Source organism: Canis lupus, chromosome 1 (assembly GCF_048164855.1).
Source record: "Canis lupus baileyi chromosome 1, mCanLup2.hap1, whole genome shotgun sequence".
Lineage (NCBI taxonomy): Eukaryota > Metazoa > Chordata > Mammalia > Carnivora > Canidae > Canis > Canis lupus.
In genome coordinates, this window is record NC_132838.1 from 97,417,238 (window position 1) to 97,424,722 (window position 7,485).

At 48.3% G+C, this 7,485-nt stretch overlaps 1 long non-coding RNA gene across 2 annotated transcripts in view; it reads right to left on the reverse strand.

The window, feature by feature from the left end:
* Window positions 1–6,154, reverse strand: part of LOC140622471 (uncharacterized) — a 29,566-nt gene extending 23,412 nt beyond the window's left edge. The window contains exons 1-4 of one of the 2 annotated variants that reach the window (XR_012022276.1): window positions 5,731–6,154; window positions 4,760–4,923; window positions 4,530–4,633; window positions 2,077–2,682 (exon numbers count right to left, since the gene is read on the reverse strand). This is a non-coding gene — a long non-coding RNA (uncharacterized lncRNA). Of the gene's footprint in view, window positions 1–2,076; window positions 2,683–4,529; window positions 4,634–4,759; window positions 4,924–5,730 lie in introns of those variants that run through there. The other variant, XR_012022282.1, reaches the window with a different exon arrangement.
* Window positions 6,155–7,485: the final 1,331 nt, after the last annotated feature.

A 7,485-nucleotide genomic window follows, 5' to 3' on the forward strand; every position in this document is an offset into this window, starting at 1 on the left:
TGTCCATTAGAGTGCAGGCAGGAAAGGATGACATTCCCAAGCAGTAATTAAGGGAAGTTTTCTAAAGTGCTTTCAGCAACACAGAGGAGTGGGTGCACTGGGGATGGCGGCTCCAGCCTGACAAGGCAGCAAGAGGAAGTAGCTAATGTTAGTGGGCCCCCCGGTGAGGGTGGTTGTTTGGAGCACACTGTCTGATCAGCTCTGGGCCCTCAGGAGTGGGACCCGGGCAGCAGCTAGGAACTCAGATCCAGCCATCAGAGCTCCTCACAGTGCCTCCCCTCAGCCTAACCTGGTGGGATGCTAGGGGCCATGGGAGCCCTCTAATATCCAGAAAGGGAAAAGGCTCCACAGGGGCAGGTGGTATCCAGCACCTTTTCTTTGCTCAGGGCTCGGTTCGCCTGTCTGGGTTAGTCACGTGCCGCCCCACTCTGATCTACCTCCAAGCATTTTACACCGCCCTCGTGCGTTCAGATGAAACAACACTCAAGGGCACTGTCACCTGCAGAAATGAAGTTTGGAGAAGAGAACTCTTGTGTTTCTGCTCTACTCAGGAGGCCAGACCTGTCCGTGCAGTTTATCACAGGAGCACCAACCTCCTGACAGCCACACACGGAGAGCATTCGTCTCTTGGTCTCCCGTTTGGCATGTTCACACTTGGGTAGAATTGTTCCAAGTTCTCATGCTGAGTTGTCAATATTTTAATCGAGTTCTCCTGTTTCCAGCTGCATGACTTAGCACAAAGGCCTTCCATCTGGCTGCTCACATGCTCACTCAGGGCCTGGTCACTGACATCATTTCCGTGGGTTCTACGACACAGGGCACTGGACACTCTATGGTGGCCAGAAAAATGGTGAGTAAATATTGAAAATCTATCTCACCTTCATAAAGAATACAAATTCCCAAAGATAAGTTTCCCTGCATTTGAACATTAGTCCAAATCCTGAGAAGACCCTGAAAAAGATTTCTGGGGTTACTAAGAAGTTATGCGTTGGGACGCCTGGGTGGCTCGGCAGTTGAGCATCTGCCTTCGGCTCAGGGCGTGGTCCCGGGTCCTGGGATCGAGTCCTGCATCGGGCTCCTCCCAGGGAGCCTGCTTCTCCCTCTGCCTGTGTCTCTGCCTCTCTCTCTGTGTCTCTCATGAATAAATAAATAAAATCTTAAAAAAAAAAGAAGTTACGCGTTCCCTAGCAAGGAAGTTGCACTAAGTCAGCAACATGTTAAGAAATGATAGATACGAGGCTGGCTTACTTGTTTGTTTGCCCTTTTACTCACCTGCCAATAAATGCGTTTGTTTTTAAGGCATGCCACATCTCACTATGGACCACAATAGCCAAAACCCCAGAGGACAGATGTGTCACGGCTGCACCCAGTCCCGGGAGCAGAATGAAGGGAAGGAGAGCCTTCGTGGAGGGAATCTGCACACCTGAGACAGTTTTGCTGTGACCTCTGCCCAAGGACAGGGAGGAGATAGAAATCCATGAGGGTCCTTCTGGTGAAGGAGGTCTGGATGGGCAGTTCTCAGAGCAGGATTCCCTGTTGTCAGTGATGTACAAGGAAGGCACGTGAGAAAAGGAGCCATGGTCAGGCAGTGTGCAAAACACCACTTTCCACAAACTTAGAATAAGTTTACTTATCTCCAGCTCCAAAACGCTACCTCGGTGCACGCAAAATTACCCAGCTCCATTTAGTGATGGAGCCCTTTTAAAATTTTTTTCGATAAAGCATCTAGAAGAGAATGATATTACCCAAAACCTACTTAGGAAAATAATCATCTGCATTTTTTTTCAGATCCCAGATAAGGGTGCTACAAGCCTGCCTTGCAGAAACACAAAAGATAAAGAAACCAGCACTGTTTGTGGAGCTACAGATAGTTTTTACCAGAATCAACTTCTCAGACTATCCAAGACGCGAGCGTTTTGAAAGATGTTACTCACGAAACGAGGCCAAGAATATGGGCAATGTGTGCAAGCTTTATAAACGAATGGATTAAAATATTGGCAACAGGACAGTTTCCCTCTAAAGCGAATGCACATCGGCCTCTGAGTTGTCAGGGGCGCCTCTGTGCAAGCAGACGGGAGTGTGTGGCTCTGGGAGGGGTCCCCCCAAGCTCTCCTCAGGCATAGCTGGGACCCTTGCACCTGCCTCCAAAGACAGGATCCTCAGACTGGAGCCTGCACCCCTGGGGAGCCCTGCCCCCCCCAAGCCAAACAAGTGGCCTAGAGCAGCAGCCCTCGTGAGCATGGGCACTGTGTCACCAGCTTCCCGTCTCACAGCCTCTTAAACCCATAGGCCACACAGGTGCAAGGAGTAAGTTAAGGACATTACCTTGCATTCTTAATTTCAGAAAAAGGGAAAATGTAGAGAGAGTTTTAATTTTCATTGTTTATAAAGAACTGGAAGTTGGTAGTAAACAGCATGATGAAAATATCTTCAGGATTCTCTTCCCTAAAACTTGGAGCCTTTCTGAGTTTGCTCGAAATTATGCCTATTTGCTTGCCTTATGTATTCCTGTAAAGTCTCTGCAGAGGGTCCTGAGCACAGCTGGTGCGTGAGGCCGTTCACAGAGACACTCATCCACCCCTGTAACGGTGAAGAGGACCAGCTCGGGCCGGCACCACGGACCACTAAGGACACTCAACTCTCGCAACAGCTGTCACAACCATGTATCATTTGGCAACTCTTCTGTAAGAAATAAGGGCACAAAAGAAAGGAAATCTATAACTTGGGTGATTCCCACCTCTTGCTGTCCAAATTTATATCTTATCACAATAAAAATAACCAGAGTAAGATAGAGACAGGATGTGACAAATATTTGTAGGTCCTGGGGGCACCTGGGTGGCTCAGTGGCCGAGCATCTGCCTATCTGCCTTCTGCTCAGGGTGTGATCCCCGGGTCCCAGGATCGAGTCCCACATCAGGCTCCCTGCAGGGAGCCTGCTTCACCCTCTGCCTGTGTCTCTGCCTCTCTCTCTGGGTCTCTCATGAATAAATAAACAAAAACTTTTTTTTAAAAAAAGCATTCACAGATCCTAAGACAGATATGAATCTCTGCAAATTACAAAAAATATTCAATGGGTATTGGTTTTAGAGATGTGGTCATTCATCCAGGATTTATATGTCACTTATCACATGCCAGTTTCTATTGGGTCCAAAGGACAATGATCAAAGTGTTGGCCCTCACGGAACTTCCAGTCTAGAAGGGGAGGAGAATGCACATCTGAAGTCAGAAATGTGTTAAGTACAGGTGACTGCCCAAGAAGACAGATGAAGGAGAGAGAAGCTGAGTGATGGGTGAGGCTTCCTAAATCTGTGGGCTATAGAGGTCACACGTAGAGTGAGGCTGAGGGAAGGGAAGGCTGTGCAGAGAACACAGGGCAGGGGCTGGAGATGTTGAAGAGAAGGGGAGGAAGGCAGCTGGGGAAGGGGCAGGTGGTAAGGCCAGTGCCCACAGGAGCAAAGGCAGGCTGGGAACAAGGAAGAGCACACACTCACTCAAGGAAGAGCCCAGTGTTCACATCATCCAAGATGCTTCTGCTACAACGTGGTCATGGGCGAAAGATTCCAAGCCCTGGGCTGGTGGTCTCGCTGGGAGAGTGCAACTGCTGTGTGAGTGTGGACGAACAGAGAAGGACGATGATGAAAACCCAGAGCAAGAGGGCAGTGCTGGGACTCGCAGAGCAAGGAGCAAGGAGCTGGGTCCAGAACATGGAAGACGAGTTGACTTAGGTATTTGTGCCCAAACTCAGTGGCTGTGGCTCATCAGCAACTTGGATTATCAAGTGCTCCTAAAGCTCAGATTTGAGCTGGAGATTATATTTGGAAATATCTCAGGGCAGCGCAGTCTTGCACAAAGTCACAGAAGCTATGGGGCACCTTGCTGGCTCAAGGTTAAGGGTCTGACTCTTGATTTTGGCTCAGGTCATGATCTCAGGATCATGAGATCGAGCCCCAAGTTGGGCTCTGCACTCAATGTGGAGTCTGCTTGTCCCTCTCTCTGCCCTTCACCAACCCCCCAAAAAATAAATAAATAAAATATTCAAAATCACAGAAGCTGAAATGAGGAAAAAACATATGATAAAAGGCAGCGGGGGGCATCCTGACGGCCACAGCCACCGTCATCCGCAGTGCTCAGCCCCAGCTCCATGGGCATGTGCTAACTAGAGAACGAGACTAATCATGGTGCCCTCAGCGCTTGTCTGGGTCAGGGTTGTGTTTGTTGTGTTGACTGGGAGCAAAGCTATTCTGACTGCAGGAGAGAGAGGGGCCTGAAGAGGGCTGCTCTAAAATTTGTTTTCTAGGAGACCCATGTTGTGTTGCTAAACAACTGCTGTGCATTGACGGCTTTCATTTCCTATAAATATAGATCCCAACGGGAGTGTCCGGTGTTTCCTGACTCAGCTCCAGAAGGAGCAGGTGTGCTTGCTGGGTGAGTCACAGCCTCTAGCAGCCAAGCTGGGACAAGGCTGCAGAGCCCTCATGGGACAAGAGCAAAGCTAAGGAGGAGGCCCCAGCTTCCAGGACGGCACTTACTTGGAATTTGGGATTCTTGTTTTTTCATTTCTGCTAAAAGCAGTAGCACCCCCAGGCTTCCAAGGAATATTTCTTCATTAATGAGTATATTTTTATCCATTCATCTGTGGATGCAACATATAGGTCATTTCTACATCTTGATTATGGATTAAAAAGACAGACAGACAGACAGGCAGACAAAGAAAGAGATACAGTGGAATGTTATTTGGCTTTAAGGAAAGAAATCTTACCCCATGTAACAGCTCGGATGATCCCAGAGGATGCCAGGCTCAGCACCACGAGGCAGATACAGGATGAAGGACACATGGTTCCCCTGCCAGGAGGGCCCTTGTGGTTGGCACAGGGAACCAGAGCGGGAAGGTAGGAGCCACGGCAGGAGGAGGAGAGGAGATCTCTATTCAAGGGAGAAAGTTCCAGTTTTGCACGATGAACGAATCTAGAAACCTGACACCCCCCCTGTGCCTGCCGCCAATGATGTGAAAGTCTATGAGCAGGGTCAACCTCATGTTGATGCTTTTACCATAATAACATAAAGACCATAGGTGACTATCTGGTTGGTCCCAAGACTTTTCTTCTTCCCTTTTGTATCCACAAGGCATCAGCACACGGGCCCGAGGACGTGGCCCGCAGCAGCCTTCCAAGTCAAAACTCACCCGTTTGGTCAAAAGCACCTCAGAAGAAGCTCTGACATAAAGAAGCAACATACAAATGTGACCATGTTAAGGATGCTTTGCTTCATTCACAATTAAATCAGTTATCAAAATGATGTAACTGGATCCAAAGGTCTCTGTCTGAAAACAGCGATGTAAGGGAGTCTTAAGACACACATGGGGATGACAGTACTTTCTGGGACAAGGTCCACTGTTCAGCCATCTTATGAATCACAAAGAGTTGTTTGGACACAGTATTTAGGAATTAAAACAGGTGCGACAGTGGCTAGCCTAGAAATGGAAGGAAGAATTTGGGATCCTTTCTAAAATTATTAATTTTTTAAGATTTTATGTATTTATTCATGAGAGACACACACAGAGAAAGGCAGAGACACAGGCAGAGGGAGAAGCAGGCTCCCTGCAGGGAGCTGGGTGCAGGACTCGATCCCAGGACCCCGGGATCATGCCCTGAGCCGAAGCCAGACGCTCAACTGCTGAGCCCTCCCATGCACCCCCAAATTATTTTTTCTCGTGAGTGAAAGCATACTCACATGGCAGGACAACAGGCTGTGCGTTCTGACGCGGGAGGGACAGTGTTCTACGGCTGCATTCTGTGGTTAACCGAGCTTTCGCCCTCACTGCACTCTGAGTAGAGGGCTGCACAGAAGCAGGGGAAATTGTTCTAAATGGCTGTGAGGGAAACAGTAAAGCTGAGCTGGAGGCAGCTGCAGGGGAAGGAGCCCTGCTGGATGACGCGCTGACTCACATTTGTGGGAAGTACACATGGGGGCCCCACTCGGAGGCTGTCAGCCCCACTCCTCTGCACTCTGTCCTGTGCGCTCTGCTATTCTGGGGATCCCCGGACAGGCGGCAGGTGCTCTGGGCTGGAAGTGCATGCACAGCCGACAGCACCTGCCCAGGAGCCCCGCAAAAGGGGCCCCCAGAGCTGACAGGAGCTCCTGAGGGCCAAGAGGACAGGCGGCTTGCCTTGAGCATGTGTTCCCATCATAAATTAGTAAGCACACATGTTCACCCCGATGAGCCAAGGGTATGGGAAAGTGTGATGACTCATCCTGTTTGTCCTCAGGTCTCCTTTCGCTCATTACCCTACAGACAGAATTTCTGAAAACAAAGAGATCTTAGTGAACTCCTGGAAACAGTGTTGGTTTGATATGAATATTATTGTTATTCTCATGTCATGTTTACAGTAATGTATTATTTACAGTCATCAAACTGCTCATGAAAAAGTTACCAAATCCACAGCTGTGTGATTTTGGGAGGGGAGGACTGTATTGTACTATGGCCCAGGATATACAGAATCCTTCCCCACACCCCAACCTCCCCAGGCAGATGCACAGCCTCGTCTGACAAGTAACGGGCCCAGAGACTTACTTTAGCTTTTTGCAGTGTGAGGGGATGTGGATCCGCCTGAACCATGACCTAAACGCACTTGCTTACTTTGGCTCACTCTATACATCTTCCTGTCTGCATGGGAGCCATGTGGCCCTGTTAACAGTTCTTTTTCCACCTGGAAAGGTGTGGTAATCAGCTCTCTGCCCACCTGCAGCCTGCAGGAGAACACCATGGTCTACCTGCAGACCCAGAGGGAAATAATGAAATGTTGACTGTTCTACGTCACCTAAAAGGGGGAATTGTTTGTTACCCACAGCAAAAGTTGACTTGCCTGTTTGCTCATTGACTTATGATATCATTCCAGATTACATTTAATTTTGCTGATCTCCAATTGTCAGTTGTATCAGCTCACTATTGCCACAATAATGCTGCATAACAACCAACCACAAGGTTTCAGTAACGAACAATAATATGTGTTGGTTTCTTATGTTTCTTTACTGGAGTAAACTAACATAGGCTGGGCTTAACTGGGGTGCACTGGCTGGAGTAGCTCTGTGCCATGTGTCTGACACCCAATTCCAGGCCCGGCAGGTTATCTGAGACACCAGAGCCCAACTGCGCAAGCAATCTTCAAGCTTCTTCTGTGTCATAAATGTTAACATCCCAGCCAGCATGGCCAAGGCAGCATCGATGGACCAGGAAGGTAAACTTCTCCTAGGTGTTCACCTAGAGGTCAAGAAGAAGGACTGAATATTTCTGAAAAAATCTAATTTACTGCACTAATTCGTCCTAATATTTTACTGGGAGTAATTTTATTTTTGTTATTGTTTGTGTTTGTTTGCTTATGTTCTGCTTTCTCTTTCCATTTCCAGGTAAAGAAAGTAATAAGAAGAAACATGCTTCCCTACCTACATACAGGCTGCCTTCAAAGGATTTCTGCCATTGAGTGCTTA